Raw genomic sequence first — 23,223 nt, 5'->3', positions numbered from 1 at the left:
CACTGCTTCTTCTTTCTCGTATTATAGGCATGTCACATATACAAAGTTTAGACTGTAAGTAACGATTGTAAACATTTACACCTACCATGCGTTTTCGGGCGCCTTTCCTCAGGCTTTGTCTATGAAACTCCTTTGTTCCCATTCCCACGTATCTCGTGTTCTTTTTTCTACGTTTTATTTCATGAGTCGATTTTTTTAACCGTGTTGAGAATGTCTTACTTCATATGGTAAAACACATTTATCTTACTCAGAATCGGCTCTGTTTTACCGTCTAAGCTTAAAATATTATCATACACCATTGATAATTAAACACACTGATTAAACTAATTTGTACTACAAATTAATCTTATCAGTGTGTTTATGTAGTTTCTTTTTTTTTTCCTACCCATCAATCTTCTCATTGAAGTCGCCTTTGTAAAATTAACAAAAAAACCCTCTTTAAACTGATAATGTCTCGCATGCTTTTAAGTAAGTCGACGGCGTTATCATTAGTAAGACCTGTGCTATACCAGGGTGTGCAGCATCAGAATTTTCCCGATTCTATCAGGATTTGAGGTCAATCAGGATTTAACCCCGATTCTATCAGGATTTGAGGTCAATCAGGATTTAACCCCGATTTAATTAGGATTTGAGGAAAAATCTGTCGTAAAGGCCGACCGATTATCGGACTTTTTTATCGAGCTATTCTTATGAAGTTACATCCGTCTAATTTCTCCCCGCAAAAAATCAGGACTTGATCAGGATTTGGAAAAATTATGAAATCAGGATTTAGCAGTCAAAAATCAGGAAAAATCAGGATGTCTTAAAATGAAAAAAAAACAAAACTAGACACCCTGTATACAATATTCTCTAGAACAGTTATTGAAGGTGTTTTGCAGCTGAAAGGAATCAGTTTTACCGGATGTATACTCGATAGTCATCATCAGTGCATTTTGCATCTGAGCGCATTTATTCCAAGCGGAACTATATATAAACATATGAATGGAATCAAAAGAAACTTCGTGCAAAGGATTTGCGTGCTTCACATCCCCTTTTGATTTAATTCATATTTGGACGTATGTCTGCCAAACGGAGCTATGTGCATTATGACGCGAGCCCTGCACTGAAAAAAATGAGTTAGCGTCAGATGACTAAAAATGGTTTCTATACACTAACTCAAATTGTGTGATTTGGACACACATGATTTTTGGTTTCTGTACACTAACCACTATTAGTGCTGGAAACTAATTCCGCTACTCTAATTCGCATTCGGTAGGGTTGGGTCAACCTAACCTCAAAACTGAGAGAGGAGAAAACGGCTTAGCGAATGATAACTGGACAATACTTTCAGGAAAAGAAGTTTTTTTTTTTTTTTTTTTTTTTTTTTTTTTTTTTTTTGAGAGCTTGCGCACTCTAGGTATAGTTCATTGGCCTTAGTCGTGTAGACAAACAGCCACCGCTAAATGATGGGAAGATTACAACAACAGTAGAAACAGAAGTACAAAGGAAGAAACGAAGGAAGAAACGAAGAGAAACATCCATGCCACTCCACGGTGACAAGATCTGAGACCATCAAATCTTGCCACCGAGGCCGGGATTCGAACCCGGGACATCTAGGTCTGTGATCAGTTGCGCTAACCACTGGACCAACCGATGTCGGCGTCCGAACACTTGAGATATTCTTTTGAAATTACGGGAGAACACGAACTATAGAAGTAAGCAGTAAGTTCACAGATTTTCGTAAAAATATAAACTGAACGCGGAACGCTTTAATCGCAATTTAATATAGAAGATTGACGACTCCAACGAATATCATGCTTGTTTACGTTTTGAATTGAACAGACGATTTCTAACCTTAACAGGTTTATTTATGTTGCTTTCGAACGTTTTCAAGAAAGAGAGGACACTATAAATCATACCGGGAGTATTTACATTGTCAAACGAGCCCGAAATTTCACATTTTAATTTATTTTCACGAGCTGACGCGATTGAGGCTGTTGTACCGACGCCACTTTTTCGAAACTAAATAAATGTAACGGACAATGTGGCAGTTAGTGTTGAGGGCGAATTAGTTTGACCCGAAGGTGAATTTGTCTTACCACAGCGCTAATTTTACAGCTAGTGCTGTTTTCCAATTCTGGTTCGCGCTCTAGTAAAGTCAAGTCAGCGTATGAAGCGAATTGATTGGTGCTTCAGTACAATAAATTAGTTCTGAAGCCTAATTTTGATTCTACTTGGCGAGAACCAACCAAATTAGTTCTCAACGCTAACTACTTTTTTTTCAGTGTGCTATGCATATATCCTTGCGGGTCTCAGCGCTCATGTCTTAATGCACATAGTTCCGTTTGACAGAAATACGTCCATTTGTACTTAGATCCTCTCCGCATGAATGCAACCACACCATTTTATTTCTTGCGGAACGATTCGGACCAACGATTCAACCTATCTTTGAACCAGTGACGTGGCGTCCTGCACGATGAATCCAGTAGCGTGGCGTGCTTTGCGATATATCGATTGATCTGCTATTTAAACCCGTGGAAAAGGATCGATATACAGGGTGTTCGCAGCAAACGCCTTAATAATCGATTCTTTACCACAGCTTCAAATGGGGAAGTATCGATAATCGATCATTCACGCCACTGGATGAATCGGTTGATCTGCAATTTGTACCCATGGAAAGAAATCGATTTTTAGAGGGTTCGCAACGAACATTCTAGCTATCGATTCTCTGCGATAGCTTTAAATGTGATAATATCGATAGTCGACAATTCACGCCTTGCCACTCTGTGAACATTTATATAACAAAGTTAATTACTCTCCAGGAACCAAAAATTGGTTTTGAACGATTTCGCGATTGCGCATGTTTCGCCCAAAAATACACAGTAAATCAAGTGTATTTTTGGTACTTTTCATCATTTTTGCTCTTCTAACTTAAGATCCGTAAAATTTGGAAGTGTTCAAGACAAAAGGACCGCGTTTAAGGGAAAGGAACCAAGCCACATCGCAGCTGTTGCCAAATTTAACTGGGAAATTTAACTTTTTTCGAGAGAGCGTTTGTGCGAATTTCTTTAAAAATTGCGTTAAGAAATTTGCTTGGTTCTCTCTTCTGCTTAACGCGGTCCAAATGAGCTTTTTAATGGAGCGTGAGATATTCATCGAATCTGTTTAGTAATCCGCCGTTTTTCTCGATTATTAAGTATTTTAACACGGAAAGGAAAGATAGGTATGTAATTCACAGAAATCCATAGAAAAATTATTCGAAAATTTCTATTTTCAAATCGAGGAAGACAAGTAAAGGCCCGAGTGCATGCAAAAGTTTTATTTTCCTTATATAATTCGATGTGAAGAAATTGAAAACATCTTGCACCAAACGGCTGCACCGCATCACGGAAAAAAATGTAAGCTTTTATTTCCTAAAATTGTTGTACCACCCCCAATTTGTTGGATGATATGGGCATTTCAAATTTATTGTGGTAGTACCACAACATTTGGGTTCGTAAACTAATTAATTGGGTTACTACCACATTTAATTGGAAATGTCCAAGTTGGGTCCCTACCTCTTTTTTTCTTGATGCAGTGACTTTTTAGCGTAGAAGTGGCCTCGTAATAAAGCCCTCCTCTTTGTCACTCACAACGAGCAGTGGGGTCAGACATGCTCTTTTCAGAATTGCGTTTTGAAAGTTGAATCTTTCAAATTATGGGGCATTTGACGCTTCAAGAAATCATTGAATGTACTTCAAAACTGTCTAGAATTTCCGAGTCTTTGACCTTCCGTTAATTTTAAAAAATTGCCGAAGTGTGCTTGAAAGGACTTGAATTTGGCATAATCTGGCTACTAAATTTAATCCTCGAGGTCCATAAGGATCTCTTTCTCTATTCTTTACCTACACACTCTCATCTTGCTTTTTTTAGTTCCCTGATGTATGATGCATTTCACTTTTTTCCGAAGTCATTCGCTCCTGTCTGTAGTCTCATGCACTTCCCCTTTAACCACCAATTTTAACTCCAAGTAAACGACCCATTTCAAACGGTGTGTGTCACTTGCTACAGAGCAAACTCATAAAAAGCAGACTATTCTCTATTCATCGCGACAACGATGGAACAGTGTTGGAGCGCACAATTTGTGTGTAAAATTGAAATGCAGCGCGTTGACTGACATCCCTCTCTATTTTTCTCCTGTTGCTTCTGCTCCCCTCAGCCCTCAGCCCTCCTCCTTTGGCGATAGCCCACAACGCCACAACCCTTCCGCCCTGTTTACACTCCACCTGGCGGCTCGCAACTTCGTGTTCACCATCGCCGGGCAACTTTTAGATGAACCTCGACTCTGATGGAATTCTTCAACGGCGTGTGAGCCGATTAATCCAGTAGCGATTGGAATAGTTGCTGACAGCAGATCGTGCTCTAACTTCGCCCCAAAAAGGTAGAAGTCGTTCGTTAGTGGCAGGACTGATTGGACTGCATTTCGCAATAAGAAACTATAGATAGAGTCTCTTTATACCGAGAGTAAAGACAATGCAAATCCTTCATAGACTGAAAACATACCCAACACGGCTAAGCGTTTCGTCAATTCTGCCGTGTGAAGCAACAGCGCCGAAAATCCATCAAGATTTTCCCGGGTTTTTTGGATCTTAACACTTTAGAAAATAAAAACTGGTTTACTTATGCACCTTAAATTTTCAGGTTAAGTTCTTGATAGTATTTGCGAGAGAATTCTGTAAAAACATTGTCCCAAGGTACACAAATTTTTCTGCTGTGATACATTGTTTCCAATATATTTAAAGTGGCGTTTACGGCGTTTTGCGTTGCACGGCAGAATCTTGGGTGGTTGAATAGGGGAAGAGCATACCTTCGTTTCCTTTACCTTGGGCGAGCCCATCAAACAAAGTTGCTTGTTCCTCCCTTCGCAAAAGCTTGGGCGCTGCTTGCGGCTCGCGTCGTGGCGTCCATGGTGGTCGGTAAGAACAAGCCGCGTCAAGAACAAGATAATTGTTTGTATCTTTAATGCGCGGGCCAAGATTAGAATGCTAGAAAGAGCCGTGTTGCGTCACGAAGGCGTGCCTTCCTCAGTACTGCACCTCCGCCACCGCACCACCACCGCATCGGCGAGACCAACGCTCGCGCCTGGTCGCCGACTAAAAGCTCTTGAGCTTTTGAGCACGTACACCCGTAGGCAAACAAAGCCAACTCAACTTTGCTCAACTTTCGGACGCGTCCACAGCCAAATGGACCGAGTTTAACACAGCCGCAGTACCTAAGTTGCATCGAGTCGTCGTTTCCAATGCTGCCGTCCTGAGGAAAAACGTCATATGAACCTTCAGGCGTTGCCAAATTTCCATTTATGAAACACAAATTTCCTGGTAAACTTACGAATATTTGTCTTCCAATTTTTCAGATAATTTTGCGTGCGATTTCACTCAAATTTCCTGAAAATTTCAAGGAAAAATATTCATAAATTTCCTTCAAAATGATCCTTTTATTGAAGGAAATTTGGCAACTCTCGAATGATCATACGGCGTTCTTCCTTAGCATGGCAGCATACGAAATAACGTTAGTATATTTAATTATTGCCGAATATCTCCTCGCAAATTGCATTTTGTCAGGCGAATCTTGCGCATTTCTTCCGGAAAATTTCCGTCATTTTACTTTTGATCTCATGCAAAAATCAGGAGAGTTCTCGACGAGAATTGCACTGGTACATTTCTGCAGAACATTGAATTGTTTGAGCCAATTTCGCAACCTTGGAATGGAGTTACATTCTTTCATGCGAAACTCGACGAATTTTGAACCGAGAAAAGGAGGCTTGAAATTGTATTCCTCCGTAATGTACAGGTTCAAAGACCAATTTGAGCAACTATTATAACGTGCAAAATATTTTACGACAACTTGGAATTTTTGACAGGAGAAATTGAACGACTATATCAATTCGAAACTATTCCCAACTCATTCTTTCCAGAATCTAACTTGAAAACTTGGTTCAAGTGGCTTGGACTGAGACAAGGCATTTTAAATAAGACATTTGTCTCAGTGACAGGCGCACGTAAATTCTCTTTTCTCGATAGCTCGCGCTGTCGAAATGAAATTCGTCTCTTTGTGACTTTTATACCCCGAAAATTGAGATCATAATGATGGAATTACTATTAACACAAATTCGTCGAGGCGTTCAAAGTAACAGGCCGTTTCTACTTTTCGTAAGTTTAGCGCTTGCGTAGTGTCTGCATTTACAGCATCGCTGAAACATTTGAAATAGTTGATTGTTGCAAGTGGCAATTTGTGAAAGTTGGCAACACCGGGTTTCTTTCACTTAAATGTATGTTAAACAATCGATTCTTGATGGAGCAGCCTGTCTTGCCTAGTTGTCTAGAAACAATATTTCCAATGGATTTAAATGGAAGAAAAGCACTGTTGCCAACTTGCAAAATTGCCACTGATTTTTGCAGCTTCAAATCTTCAAATATAGTGTTTGTAATCGTTAATAGGTTAAAGCGAAGTATATGTCTCGCTTTTCCCCCGCTAATTTCATATTTTCTCCGTACTTTTTTTTCTCAAATCCTTACAACCTCTCAAGTTCTCCTACATTATGAGTGCGGGTATCGGTCCTTCAAAAGTCGACCTTCCGCCGTGTAAGGTATTTTCTCCCTTCTCATTTTTAGTATGTTGCACGTGAACTGCTTTAGGAAACAGCCCAGCCTCATTTTGGGGAAAAAATGAGATATGAGTAATTTGAATGCAAAGGAAGTAAAAAAGTAATAATACCTAGACACGAATAATCAATAATAATAATTTGTATGATTTGAATAATTTGAGTTCATCTAGCCGGGTACTTCCTCCCGTAAAAAATTCCGAGTCGAGAATTCATATTTTGAACACAGGGAACATTATCTCTTAAATCTTGGGTCTCGTTGAAGAATGAAACCTCGAACCTTCTTTCCTCAGAAAAAACTGGCTGTGACTTGGTCTCTTTGTGTTAAACTCTGCCCATATTTTTAACTGTTGAGTTATTCCATATTTCGCCATTCAGACGAGTATTATCCCAAATTTTCCTCGTTGTAAAAACCCTATAAAGTTTGCGTACACTTTTATAGGCCGCAGAAGGTTATTACCCGTTGTCAGGCCATAGCAATAAGTTGTTATTACACTTTTCATGGCCCTATTTGACCAAGCATATGATAGTAATAAGGCAATCTTCACATACCGAAGAAACACGACCGTTTTTTTTGTATCCAAAGATTAAGGAGGATTCGAAAACTTACAAAAGAACGTAATTACCCCGCGTTGCCATGGAAAGCTCCCTCCTCTCGGACCACGCCTTCTTCCGTTTTCGCTTATTATTCGTCCTTAATATATCCCATATTTTTATTTTCCTCTCATCTACCGGGCGTGATTGCTGCATAGTAATTTTTCTTGCTTCTGTGGATTACTTCCACAGTTTTCTGTCGTCATTACATTTTGTTACGTTCTTTTTATGTATAAAGGTCGCACATAAATTACGTAAGTCGTCCAAAATGGGAGTAGGGTGCGGCAAGAGGTGCCGTGTGTCCTTGAAAGGAAACGATTGAAGCAAAACGGCTGCTACAAGAAGAAAAAAATTAAATTTGAAAATGAATTCTTCCGGAAAAGTGTCCAAAATGTATTTGAACTCAAGGAAGAACTTATTGTTAGAAGTACAGGATTCATTCTTTTCTATTTTCTTTCTCTCTTTCTTTTTCTTCCTCTAAGTGTCTCTTTTTTCTTTTTTAGAGCACTTGTGTGCGTTAACAATTAATATTTATGGAAATAACTTCTCCTAAAATACATTTGATGTTTCTAACGGTACCGATCAATATCAATACTATTTTTCGCTGAATTATAAAATAACAGCGGTTCACTAAAGGAATCAATCAAGCCTACCAGGTCAATCAGTATTTTAGGGTCGAACAAAGTTCTCAATAGCTGAAGTCGAAAAACGCGTATTTCTATCGCGGCGTTAATGAAATCTCCGAGTATGTTTTATTTGTTTAAAAAGATAACAACTAATAAAAGTATCCCTTTGAGGTTTTCTGTTAATATTTTTAACGAGTGGAGAAAAGAAATGTCTAAGGAAATACGTTTAAGAAAAAAAGGTGACCGGAGACCAGCAACGTTATAATCGGAATAGCGCATTTTCCGACTTTAGCGACAATGCTTCGATTTTAATTAAAAGTATAATGATATCGCCATCGGATATTTTCGCACGAGGCCGGTTCAACTTATTAGTGGAACAACCCCCCCCCCCCTTAGCCTCATAAATTGTACTTATTATTTTATCTTTTGGAGGGAAGGTATAAAACATTATCAGTGACGTACACACAATAATGTAAATTTACCATCATGTTTTTGAATGACACCCCCCCCCCCCTTCTTAAAGAATTCCTAACTACGCCACTGCAACTTGTGACCGGTCCTTTTACGCAATTCATATCCCGGTAATATCACAACGCACGACAGCCCGTATCTGAGGTCAGATTCGGATTCCTCGTTGAAAATCAGTAGGAAATCATGTCTTAACCGTCAGATTCGCATAAGGAGAGAGGTGTGCACTGGTTCCTCTACATCGACGTGGGTGGTCACTGGGTCAGGAGTGGCGCAGACAGATAAGAGACACCAGTTCTCGGAAACGAAACCAAATGCTCGGGGCCCTGGCGCTTCCGCAAATTCCTGAGCGGTTGCGGCGCGGCACAAAGGAGCCGAGGTATCGCCAGACAGAGTGGCGACAGGTGACGCGCGATGGGTCTGCCGAGGAAGGTGCGGGAGGGGAGGGGAAAGAACTCGGCGCGGTTCGTGGTTCACTGTTGCGCCACTAGACAGCGCTGATTATCAGATATTAAACGCTTGTACATTATTTCGTATTTTTGTTCTACAATGATTGAAATGTAGCTTATAATTGCTTTTGTTGAGCTTTGATACTCTAGCTTGATACCCTCGTATCGGCCGTGATTAACTTCTACTTGTCGGCAGAAAGAAAAAAACGTCGCAAAAATAAGATCTTTTGCGATCTTTACTTTTTAAATCATCAGCGCTCCTAAATCGCAGGGCACGGTAACCCTACATACTGCCGTCTTAAGTACAAACGCTGTATGACCATTCGAGGGTTGCCAAATTTCCCTTTATCATGTATTTCTGAGGAAAGTCATGAATGTTTTTCTTTTGAAATTTTCAGGTATTTTAGATCAAGTTGCGAACAAAGTCGTCCGAAAAATTTGGAGCAAAACAATCAACAATTTTCCAGTTAATTCGGTTTTTTTCGAGAGAAATCTAGCAACGCCCGAAGGCTCATACGGCGTTTTTCCTTCGCACGGCGGCAGTAAAACACTTGGCATTTTTCTATATACACCTTTCATGTCAATGAGCCTCAAGAATTTTAGCAATGTAGCACTGTCGTACAACTGAAACTGATTGTGTATAATTATCCCCATTTATCCCATTTATCCCCCCCTCTAATTGTATACAGACGAATACATGCTTGATCACAATAATAGTTAGTCAATTTCAAATTATAACCATATCTAGGAGAATTAATTCGAATAATACTAAGTCTTGTTCTGATATGGTACCGTCGAAATGGTGGTTATGCGATTTGGCATACCTCACGGAGGCTCAAATGATGATGTTTTGGAATACCAATGTATCCTACGCCATTCAAAGAAGCACTCTCTGAACTGGAACCGAAACTTCTTTGAATTAAGAAGACGACAATTTAAGGCGCACCTCGAACCCACTTTTACTTGGAGCGTCTTTAAACTTCGGTCTTATTTGCGATTTTGCCTCTTCGACTTCGAGAAAACACTTGACGACTCTTTCGACATCTCCTGAAGTCAGTGGCGTGGCGTGCTTTGCGATAAATCGATTGATCTGCCATTTAAATCTATGGAAAAGGATCGATTATCAAGGTGTTTGCAATGAACACCTTGATAATCGATTATTTACTACAGCTTCAAATGGAGAAATATCGATAATCGATCCTCACGCCACGCCACTGCTTGAAGTCATGCAGAAGCGGTTCTATCGGAGAGTCTTCATCTACAAGCTCTAGGAATCGTTTTTGAGCTATCGATAGGGACTGAACACTCTTTCGATGGATTCATTTTTTCTACATCTCACTGTCACTTGCGACCATCAAGATTCTCGCTCAGTTTTTCGTCTTCCGCCCTTCTTTTTTAAGTATGGAGAAGTCGACAAAGGGCTCCTTTTTTCCTCCTTTATTATTTTTCCGTCAAAGTTCTCTCACGCGAAAAGAATATCAATTGGATTGGGACGGTCGACGTTGCGGAGGAACCGGGGTGCGGTAAAAGGTGCTATGAATAGCAATTGGAAAGCATATCGAGTTCAGATGGAATCTCATTATAATTATTATCAATTGATCATGATGGATGGATCTACAGCCAGTAACCTGCACTCGGCTGGAAATCACTAGAGTGTGTGGAAAATACTAAATGACATTATCTGTATTTCTATACCTACGCCGTTGACTTAAATTATGTGTTCTTACTACGCTTCCTCTCGAGGAAGCTATTTTCGATTCCCTATCTTTTCGCTCTTTTGAATGGAGGCCGTCCATCCGGAAACCAGGAGGTTCTTTGAAGATACTGAAGGATGTAGAAGTTCTGTCACTAAACTTAAGACGTAGTTCTTTCAAAATGATCATTCATGTATATGCACAACAAAACTTTTTTTTTTAACTTTTGCTTATATTTTTAGAATCTTAGGTGTGCGTGTTGCATATTCAAAAATGATAATATGTTGACTGTAGCGCCTTGATATACAACTATTCGTGTTCTGCGGATGTGCGTGTTGCATTTTCCAAAATTGAAGGCTTTTTCGCTTCTCTCACTCCACGCTCAAAGAACTCGAGTGCGAAGTGCGATGAAGGCGAAACGGAATCTACTCTTATCGCGGAGTGTTCTGCGTTCTTTTGGATTGAATTTCACCCCGCATTCGCACTGAAAAAAATTTTCATTGAAATTTTTCACGACTTTAAAACGTCGTTTCTTGTCGACAAAATTTGATTTTTCTAAGTTAAATCCGTACGGAGTTAACTTTAAGTCAGTTAAAGAAACGTTATTTTGATATCTTTTTTTTAAACTTAAACTTAACGATACCAAGACGACGCTTTTTTAACTAAAAAAACTAATGTTGAGTTGAATCCGCACGGATTTAACTTTGTCGACAAGAAACGACGCTTTCAAATATTCAAAATTAAGTCAAAATAATATCTGAAAAAATTTTCTAAAAAAATTATCTAAAAAAATTTTCTGTGCATGTATCATTTGGTTTCTTTTGACGCTCGCGTTATATAAACTCCGAAGTAAGATTTACATCAAATTTCCCTCAGAGATTTTTAATAATGGAGAAAACCCTTTTTTGGAACCATTTTGTCCATAGTGCTCTTTTTGGTAACACGGCAGCAAAGCACCCTATCGGGTTGTCTTCAAAATCTCTAGATGAAACTCTTAAAACATTCAGGGACTTTAACGCATTTCTCTTTCAAAAAATATGCCCCGATCGAACTCCTGGTGCATACCGTGGTCCTGCAAGTGACGCTAATAATTGATCTACGTCACACCCAGTCCCTTCTTGCTTCGCTCCTCCCCCATCTCTGTTCTTCCCGCAACTCCTAATCTGCCGTGCTAAGGAGAAACGTCGTATGAACATTCGAGAGTTGCCAAATTTCCTCTCAGAAAATAGTTAATTTTGAAGAAATTTATGATTTCGTTCCTTGAAATTTACAGGAACTTTAGGTGAAATTGCGAACAAAATTATCTAAAAAATTGGAGGAAAAATATTCACAAATTTCCCAGAAAATCCTTAATTTATTTACCAAAGGAAATTTGGCAACGCCTGAAGGTTTATACGACGTTCTTCCTTAGCACGGCAGTAATCATATCTACTGCTAATCCGCACGACAGCCATCACTAGTGCTTAATCAAGATGAAATTATCACTGATCGATCGAAAACAATGCTAAGGAAAAGCCGTTCAAACCACTAAGCTGGATAATTTTGGAGAGGGAGATCTGATCTGGCCGATGCAAGAGAAAGCGAAAGGGAGGGGAGTGTCGCAGATTAAAATTCACTCGAGGTCTTTGTTTTGTGAAATGATGAGTTATTGACGCCAGATACAGGTTTATCTTCCTAAACAAACAATTTTTCCTGAAAATCTAAAGCTTAAGACGTTCAATCCCTCCGTCTCTAATAATTGAATGTTTTGTCACTCTACCCGCGTAAGCGTTAGAAGCTAAGTGACGGCTCTTCCAAGCTGCGGGCTAATTATTGAAATTGATCGACAAAGCGATAGACAAAGAAGACGCAGCAGGGAGTATGAAGCGAACCTAGTGATTGAAATAAGTGGTTCCTATAGATGAACGGAGAAAATGATGGACTGACTATAAGATCTCTCGTGGGCTACCGTCAGTTTGTCTATCACCAACTTCCTTTGTCTATTACAACCGCCCGCTCCTACCAATGAGATCCCCCCAAATCACTTTTGTCCTCTTTGTCTATAGCTTTGTCTATCGATTTCAATAATCGGCCCGCTGGTGAGGTTGGCATTTTGGCAATACCTCAATTTGTTAGAAGGGGATACAACCAAATTAACACTGTGGAGAGAAACGTAACGTTATTTTTCAAAGTAAAAATGTGAGAATCATAACTTCAACTTTTAAAAGGATTTAGAGTATTGCGACCTGGAAACATACTTGTGCACGATACTCGCCGTATTGAAAAAAACATTTACGAGCGGTTGGAATGCCTTCAAATCATCTGATATGCAAAAAAGGTTACTGAAGCGTACGCATCGTGTAGTTATCAGTCTCAATTTCGCGCTGTCAGTGTGGAATAGGGGTTTTGAAAAAGTGCTTTGCAGCGGGCTGATAGATGAAATTGATAGACAAAGCAATAGACAAAGATGACATACGGAATATGGAGCAATCCTATTGGTTGAAATGGGTGGTTCCTATAGACTAAGGGAGAATTTGATGGACTAACTGTAGGGTTATCCTTTGTCCATTCCAACCACCCGATTCCACCAATAGGATCGCTCCATATCCCTTTTGTCTTCTTTGCCCATAGCTTTTTCTATCAATTTCAATAATCGGCTCGCAGAACCCTTTCTTTCGTTTTGACCCCTGATTACGCCGTGTTTATGCCGCTGATGCAAATCAAAATTTATCGATGGCTTTTGCTTGCGTTGAATCGAGGTATGTAAAGGCATGCCTAAGTATGAATATAGGAAAACGTTTGTTTTGAAATTTTTTGTCAGTGACTGTTGAACTTAGCACAGTCTCTTAATTTTCCTTGGGGTACAAATCAATGCCTATAGGGACTATTTGCAAGGCTCCAAAAGTTTAACGACCCCAAAATCCCGAAGTCTTTGCAACTATTCTTGTGATTACTAGTAATACCATGCTATCTGTTTAACGAATCCCGTATGAAATGTAAGGTTTAGCTACATTCATCTTTTGCAGTTGCTTGTGGGCTTCATGAATCGATGACTCCTGCATTCGGCAAGTGTGCAACAGGTGTTTGGCAAGAGGTACCACGTACATACAAGCGCTTTCCCAGACACGGAAAGTTCCGGCTAATAAAACTCGAATTAGCACATATGAAGAGGGGTCTGAATAGGTTTATGTTTTCCAAGTATTTAGGGGTAACGTAAAATCAAGTAACTTCATATCGCGAGAGACTGACCATACGTACCTTTCGTTTAATTATGTACAGCTCGAAAAAAAAAAAGAAAAAAAAAACCGACGGAAAAAATGACGTCGAAGTGCTTTCAGTGGACCGTGTCTAGCAGAAAGGAACCAAGCCACACCAGCTATTGCCAAATTTAACTGAGAAATCAACTTTTTACAAGAGAGCGTATCTGTGGATTTGTTTGATACTTTCAAGGAATTTGCTTGTACTTTGCAGAAAATTCACGGAAATTTGCACGAAAATCCGCACAACTGTTTTCATGTAAATAATTAAACTGTCTCAATTAAATTTGGCAATAGCTGATGTGGCTTGGTTTCTTTCAGCTTTACGCGGTTCAAGTATTCATGACGTAAATCTTCACTTCGATCTTGATTTGTTTCTCTCTAGTCCCATTTTTCTGTTTTGCAGTCTGTAGTCTTGGAAACTATGACATAAACCTCTGACAATAAAATTGACCTTTACTTTTTTTGTTGTATCTTTTGCCAGTGTCTTCGATGTTGCACATCAATGACTTCGTTGTGAAATGATACAGGCGAATTTTTCTCACCCGCAAAATGACGGAGGAGGACATTTCAGGAACCTCTTCTTGCTATGATTGTTTTCCACGAATTCGCGTTCTCTGTCAAATAACGATCATTATTTTCTCAACGGATTTCCATGGTCCATTTGTGGAGTTGGAGAGTTCCTCCTTTGATCCCTCTTTGTCTCCTACTGACCTTTGGACGCAAAAGACCATTAGCCAAATTACACTGCATTATAATGTCATTCCTTTAAGTGGACGCATATGAAAGGGACTATGCCACAAGTAAATTAGATTGGAAGTAACTAGGATTTCCTTGCTGCACAGTTCTTCGTTATTTAATCCATTCGTGCATATATATCCTTTCAGCATAGATACGTTCTAGTTGCACTCATGCTGATTCTTTTCTTTCGCTTCCAGAACCAATTACGACAAGAACGGTAACCAGTCTTCGCTTTACCTTCAATGGCGAGCTTGAGTGAATATCAAGGAGATGAAAGAAAATTCATTGACCTTAAGTCCAGCTGCATCAACGAGTCTGGTTGAAAACGCAGACTTTCTGACAAACGCCATTCATCCGAGGTATAATTATTTCCTTGCTTTCCAAGTTAGGTTCAAACAGTCGTAGTATATGTTCATTGTTTGTTTGTATTCGAGAATTGTGTTTACGGCGGCCATTTTAAGTTTTGCGTGGAGTCGTGGAATGGGGTGACTCCTCTGTATCAAATCATGTATGGATTTGAGGTTGATCAGATTTAATCCCGAATTAATCAGGATTTAAGGAAAAATCGGTCGTAAGATCAGGATTTGAGAAAAGTCGGCCATCCGATCAGATTTTTTTATCGAGCTATATTTTTTACCTCAACAAAAAATCAGGATTTAGAAAAATTATGAAATCGGAATTTAGCAGTCCAAAATCAGGAATAATTAGAGTACCTTCATAGGGAGATTATGGACAACTTGCTTTATGTACCTAGCTCTTAGGGCTCAAAAGGATGACAACGTGAAAAACGGAAATCACTAGAAAAGTGCCGCTGCCAACCTATGCATTTGGAAAATTACTCAATACGGCCGACAGCGCATCACAAACGCCTTTAAGGATTAAAACTTTGAAACTGAGAAAATGTAAGCGAAATAAAAGTTTTATACCTGTTTTTATAATTTTTGATCAGTGTAAAAAGTCGAAATGTGAAAATTTGTACCACTGGATAATTCGAGTTCATAGGTTGGCTCCCCTTTTGGGCCCAAGAGCTACATGACCTGATCCAACGTAACCTCCAAATTTTCCAGTTGTCCATACTCTCCCTACGAAGGTACTCTAGGAATAATCAGGATTTCCCAAAATGAAAAAAAATAGACACCCTGATAAGCGTTCATCGTGATTTTTTAGCCATTTTCTAGAACAAATATCTCTTCTATTTGCTCCAGCTGAAGTTTGCAACAGGCTCATTTCTTATGCAGATCGAGAAGTCTCGAGTAAACTTCAGACCTTTCCAATGCGCTTATTATAATTTTTAACTAATTTGCCGTCAGAAGAAACTCTTCTCCTCGTCCCGATTGCGACAAATCCTTTGAAGTTGACGAGTTTGGTAACTCTGGTCTCTCTCTCTCTCTCTCTCTCTCTCTCTCTCCCCTCCTCCCTTCTCTTATCCCTTCGTGCTCCTCAACCATTTGTCCCCGAATCCCTCACCTCCACCTTTCACCTCGTCATTCGCACCTCTTCCCCTCCTCCCTGACTCGTAGCGTGAGTTGGGCCACGTGACGAGGACCATCGCAATGATAGCAAATAATTTATTCGACGACCCGGGTGACACTTAAAGCCACGCGGACGAACCCTCCCACCCCCACCCCACCCTGCACCGGCACCCCTCCCTCTACCCCTCTAGCACATCATCAACCTGTCGTGACACTTCCACCTTACCCCACGTCGTAGATCTAATTTCATCACACATTTAGCCCTGTCTCCACTCGAATCAATTTCGCGAGCCCTTTCACAAAATCAACACTATTTCCGCGAAACCGATTGCCGTGCCCTCCTCAAGGTTGCTAGAGGTAGAATGAATAGATCGTATTCGATACATCAAACGGGTGAGATTGTATCGATATCGATTGGTTCAAAACATAAACATAGCCTTAAATGTCAATTGAGTAATCTGACGGAACGGGTTTCTTGTGATATATTTTTGATTCGTATATGAGTAATAATTGGCCAAGAGTAGTGAAATTGCTACGAATTTCTCATTTTCAGCTTTTCTGACAAATATCCTAAAATTTTGGTTTGAGGTTATGTTCTATTATTTTGAGCTAAACGATACATCGAACCACTATCGTATACGATCCATAATTTTGAAAATTAGTGTTACGCCCTGTGGTCGCCAGGCCACACGGTGGATCGAGTCAATAGGAGAGGTCGGACAAAATTCTGAAACTTTCAACCCTTATAACTCCGTTTATACAACACTTTGAGGTTCTGAAAGTGGTTTCATTGGTTTCCTCATGAAATTTTCCTCTAGAAACACCCCTTTAAATTTAAAGTGTGACGAAATAAACATCAAATTTTTCAGTTTTAATAAAAAAATTCGTGGACCTCTTGGATTGACTCGATCCACTGTGTGCCATGCAGCTTGCCCTTTTTTAGCAGGGACATCTTAACCTAATACCCATTCCTGCGTTTCTCTCATCTGTGCGGTTCATTCGATGGAAAAATAATTTTCATGTTATCATTTTTATTTCCATGTTTTTCTAATGCGTTTAAATTCCTCGCAATTTCGAAAAGACCCATGGGGATGCATGGGGGATTAGATACATTCTCAACTGCCCATTTTTAACTGGAGCAGAAGCTTAAAATGTAAAAATTAAAACGATAAAATGAGCCATGCAACTGACCGAGGTAGGAATCAGTGCAAACTGAAAAACCGAGCAAGTAGATCGTAGTCAAGATTCGATATAAAGGTTAGGTGCATTCGACACCCGTCTGAAAATAATAGGCGGGTATTTTCGAGACCAATATCCTATTCTTAGTCGGGAGTTCCGCGGGACAACCCAAAATTAAATATTACATAATGAAGTTTTCTTGGAAAAGAAGAACAACAGAGGAAAGACGATGAAATCAGTAATCCGGATCGTAGTCAAGATTCGATGTAAAGGTTAGATGCACCCCGTCTAAAAATAATAGGCGGGTATTTTCGAGACCAATATATCCTATTCTTAGTCGGGAGTCCCGCGGGACACCCCGAAATTAAGTCGAAGGAGGACGGCGCGCGTGGTGACGTTGACGTGACGTCATAGCTGGGCGCGTGGCGCGTCGCGGCGCCGGCCGACGCCGGCCGGTAGCAGGGGCCCGGGGCCGCGTCCCCCGAAGATGATGCCGATCGCCGAGGTGGATTTACGGGCGATCAGCCGCAGTCGCCCTTCGCGCTTTCGGCCGCTCCAAGTTTGCCTCCTCTCCGTGCTCGTGCTCGTGCTCGTATGCTTGTGCGTGCCGAGTGAAGCCACCACCTGTTCCACCCTTGTTCGAGTTAACTGAGTCGGCACCCCTCTCTCCCCTCGCCCCCCACCGCGTGCTAACGTTTCTGTGTTTCTGTTACGACGAGCTGTGTTCCGGACGGGGATTATTTCTCACCTGGTTTTCCAGAGGTTTGTTAACACTGTTGAAAATCCGGGGGTTCATTAAGGGGGCTCGGAGGGCAAGGCGTGAATGAATTGAGATTTTAATGATTTCAAGTAAAACTAATCTTAATGCTTTTTCTGTGAAAAGCTTGCCACCAAATGCCAATTTTTAGGCATCGAAAAGTCAGTTTGAACTTGCTGTGTTCCGGACTGGGATTAATTTCTCACCTGGTTTTCCAGAGGTTTGTTAACACTGTTGAGAATCCGGGAGTTCATTTGAGGGGCTCGGAGGACAAGGCGCGCAAGTGCAGTTTTTGAAAAAATTGAGATTTTATTGATTTCAGTGTAAACCTAATCTTAATGCTTATTCTGTGCATGAACAGGACAAAACAAAACAATAACAAAGACAAAAAAAGACAAAACAATGAAAGCCGACCATATAGGAAACCCAAAACTAATAGAAAACACAATTAGAGTGTGAGGTGGGTTTTCTGTTAACAACGCCACCCTTCACTGGAAAAAAAAACACATTGGATCTAGTGTCCAGACTCTTAAAAACAGCGACAAGAAAAAGTACTCTTGATTCAATCAGAATCTAGCTTAAATCAAGAACCAAGCCTCTTAATTTAAGCGGATTTCGTTTTGATTCAAGCAAAAATCCGAGTGAATCAAGAGTATTTTTTCTTGTCAACGTTTTCAAGAGTCTGGACTCTAGATCCAATGTGTTTTTTTTCCAGTGTTAATCGGGTTTTTTTCATTCGCTCACGAATTCAAATTTTTAAGCATCAAAAAGTCAGTTTGAACTTTCTTCCCGCCATAAGCATCTATGTAATTTCGAAACTTCAAACACGTAGTTCTCGAAATAGCAAAAACTGCATTTATGCGCCATTTCCTCCAACCCCTCATTTCACTATTACTCTTAGTTTACGTATAAGGACCTCTCCAAGCCATCAGCATACGAAAAAATAATCAGAAATAATCTCACACGTTATTTTAATGCCAATAGTTTATTTAATTTCCGAAATTTATATTATTAATAGTTTAATCATCATTGAATAAATCTCTATTATATGGTAATTATCTTAATACTAGTTTTTACCAAGATAATAAATTTAGAAAATCATAATGTTTTATATTTTATACTTTTATGGCCGAAGTCGGAAATCGCGACGACGCAAGTCTCTGCTCGTGTTTTAACTTTTCAAAGGAAGATAATCTATTAGTGTCTATTGAAAGTTTCTGCGAATTTCTTCACTCTGTCTAGAAAAAAAAATAATGACACACAAAACTGCAATGAAAAAGTTTGATTACTTTTCCTTGAGGTAATTTAAACATCACCTATCAGAGACTTTTAATCGTCGGAATTCAGGCAAGCATTCTTGCATTCAGGCATGTTTGCATTTTTTGAACGTTGCTAAGATTGTACATCCCCGCAAATTTTTAGCTTTTAAGAAAGACATGTTCTCCTGCTCTTTGCCCTAGATTCTCTCCATATTATTCATTATATTTCAGCAGAAGAATGTATCACGTGAATTCTCATAGGTACCTGTGAAAAAAGGAGAGTTATAAATTCCTAGCGACGTTGCCATGGTTAAATGCTGTGTGGTCGAAAAGGTCCTCATCTTTATATCCCTATCAGCGACGATTAAAACAACGGTAACTTCTCCTGTGCAAAAAAAAAAAGAGAGGAATAAATATTCGGTACCCTGTTTTTACTCGCTATTTTGTCAAACTTGAATTTCATGGATTTTAGGAATTTTTAATAATCATAAAAACTAATAACACCAACCAAGTCTTCATAAACGACGTTGAACACTCATTCTCTCAGTAATTGAGGTGTCGTAAAAAACCCACGTGTTAATTCTCATTCGCGCTGCCGCTATGCTTTATTACCTTTTTTCCGCGTTATACATCAGGTTTTTATTTGGCAATATTTTGAGGGAACGGTTTAACTGATCCTCAACCCGTGATTATGGAAGGGAATTTATTTTACGTCATTACTTTTAATGAACAATTTTACTGAAAATATTATAACTCAATTGAAGCTTAACGATCGCTCCTGGCGATATTAAGGAGGAAAGAAGGAAGTATCTTTGTGAATTTGTTTCTCATGGAAAATTTAATGATGAAATTGGATGATATGCAATGATCGTTATCCTGAGATCTTTATGATATGAAAATGCTACTTTCTTAAAAATTAAGATTTCCTCCCTCTGATTGGTGAACCCACCCAAACTCTTCCCGAAACTTGTTTTTAACAATTATGACGGCGATAGAAAATCAGTGTTGGACTTATTTGTGCTGTAATCAACCCAAGTCTAGAGAGATCTTTGTGAATTAGTGAAAATAGGAATTTCTTCTTCGTTCCCACTTAGAAGCTTGATGTAGGCCAACATTTGGATTTGCCCAGGAGAACACGATACCTTTTATGAAGCTGCCACAACAAAGAGAGGTAAACTTCTAAAAGAGGGCTTTATCCCATCGCATTGAAAGTTGACCCATTATAACGTCAAACGATCTTATAAAGAACGCCACACTGGGTTGTTACGCCGTGGTTTTATCTCAAAACGTTCATTTTCCCCATTTTATAGGGCCTTTTGATGGTGAAAGAAAGAATTAACTTTCGACCGGGTTGAAATGATAACTTCCTTTGAAAGGAAGTTTCCGGGAAATTCAATTACGTGTCATGTGTGTGCACTCTTCGCAACATACTCAAGACAATTGTTGATGTTTATTCGACTGGACTGGAGCAATGATTGTTCTCACCCTAAATTAAATTATTTTTTTTTTCTAATTTTCTGATCGAGAATTAAAGGAAGTCAGCCGTCTTGAAGTTGACCTAACGCAAGGCTTGTTTAAACCTCCCTTCTCTAAAAATATAACTCGAATTTAGATTGAATCCCCCTTATTTTGAGGTAGGAGAGTGTGAAAAACACGATGAAGGTACTTCTTAGGCAGTTCCAGACACTCCCTCCCTCGAGGAACCTCACGTACTTTAGATCCCTATATCGGTTAAGGCATTGGCGTAGCAACAGCAATTTTTTGGGATTGGCCTGGCCAAATTTTTCGAACGAGGGTCTGGTTTTTTCCAGCACCAAGATGGGGCTTAGGTGGATTCCCGTAAACAATTTTGGAAAATTGACGTCTTCAAGATGCATGTTCTCACGCAAAAATGTAGCTCAATACATACACTTAATGTTCAATTATAAATGCATTGCGTTTTGTGATAAGGAAATACTATTTCTGGCTCATTTTAGAAACACCATACTGCCGTGCTACGGAAGAACGTCGTATGAGCCTTCAGACATTGCCAAATTTCCTTCGATAAAAACCGAATTTATAGGGAAAATTGTGAATATGTTTTCCTAAAATTTTCAAATTATTTCGTATGCAATTTAACTTAAAATATCTGACAATTTCAAAGAAAAATGTGCATGAATGCCGTCAAAATACTGTTTTATCAAGGGAAATTTGGCAACTCTCGAATGTTCATACGGTGTTTTTCCTTAGCACGGCAGTATATATTTACCTATGCATATCGGTGTTTTTATGGATGAGTCAGACACAATAGAATTGCAAAATGGATTCCAAATAATTCTCGAAAAAAGAATCTCAAATTTTTTCTTATTTTACATGCATTATGCAATGAAGCGAGGAAATGTGCCGTTTTCTGCGTTGATTTTCAATTTTTAGACTTTCCAGGGAGGGTAGATCATAATTTCAAAGTCTGTAAGACCTTTCCGGTCCCGTAATAGCTGAACCTGCGGTTGCAAGCTCCAATCACTGACGTTTTTGTTTTCGTCCCCGAAGCATGCATCAGTGCTTTGCAATATATCGAGTGATCTTTCATTTAAACCTATGGAAAAGGATCGATGAACAGGGTGTTTGCAGCGAACACCTAATCGATTATTTACCATAGTTTTTAATGGAGAGTTATCGATTTTCGATCATTTACGCCACGCCACTGGCATGCATGTCTTTTTCTAGCGTCGGCAACCATGAAGAGCCAGGTCCTGATCCAGCAGTTGTTTTTGGAAGTTTTGTCAGGAGCAGCGCGCGGAACTTTGAAACTTTAGATTCTCCTTGGTGCTCATTAATCAAGCATCAAAACTCGGCAAGCGGATAAGCATCGCATACCTGGAGGGTCGCAGCACCAACGCCGGATCGCTGAGAAACGCTGTAAAACGCCTAAATTTCGGCTCGTTAAAAGTAGGAACGTTCCGTCAAATCTTCAACAACGCACATTTCCATATCAACCTCCATCATTTTTCCCCTGGCACAATAGTTGCTCTGTCGTCTACATTCAGGAGATGATGAGTGAGGTGGGTTAAATTTAATCCTCGCGGCTCTCAAGACCCGGGCCTTTCGCCTGATGCAAAACGTCCAAAATTTGAAATTGTGGTCGTTAGAACTGTAATTCGTGCTTCCACCTGTACAGGGTGATCCAAAAGCGTGCCCTAAGCATAAGGCATCACCCCTGTAACTTTTGAAAAAATTAAGTTAGAAACTTGAAATTTTGTGAGTGCTCGTGAGTCAAAGAAAACGACATTGAGAACCCCCAATATAAAGGAACCATTCTGAAAATAGGCAAGAACCCTAGGGGTTAGAGAGGTGTTGCGCGACTTTTGGATCACCCTGTATACACCACTCGTAATTCGCAACCTCTGACTGCCATCAAGAGAAACAAGTGTTCATTAAATGGTCAGCAGGACATCCTCGGTACCCCAGAGCAACCAACGATTTCGGTCGACGTAACCAAAAATTTGGTTAAGCAACCAGGTCTTTTTGGTTGATCTGACCGAAATGAAAGTTACTCTAAGTATAAACATAAACACGGGCACTTTTAACCCATTTCAAATATTGTACTTTCGATCTGCACAAATCTCCACTAGGAATGAGTCTATTATTTACCAGTGATGAATCCTAAAAAATCTTCAAATAATAGATGAGGTGAAGGCTAAAGGTGTACGATCTTGGTTCGCTTCGACGAGAATTCGGCGGCGCAAAACGGCGTCCCCACACGGATGTCCTGACAAGTGTCGGTGCGTCTGATTTATGTCGTGCCACACGGTCACAGCAGGATGTTCTCACAAAATTAAGTGAGTCATTTCGATTTCCGCTTTCTGACCTCTCTTTTTTGCATCTCAATCGGGGAAAGTGTTGAATTCCGACTTCTCGATACCTACTCGACGTGCATCGCAGGGTTTCGTCAAGCAATTCGATTTAATGAATATAACTTTTTAATGAATGAACGTTTCTTAAAATATCTTAATCGAGAATGCATCCGTCCTTCGCGGCTGGCTGCGTGAGGTTAACGCTGAAACAAAAATTTCTTAAGATATTTTGTCTTGAAGCGTCGTTTCTTTTCGACAAAATTTGGTTTTTATTGTAGTTAAATCCGTGCGAATTC

Source organism: Bemisia tabaci, chromosome 6 (assembly GCF_918797505.1).
Source record: "Bemisia tabaci chromosome 6, PGI_BMITA_v3".
Lineage (NCBI taxonomy): Eukaryota > Metazoa > Arthropoda > Insecta > Hemiptera > Aleyrodidae > Bemisia > Bemisia tabaci.
Note: the sequence above shows the minus strand (reverse complement) of the source record.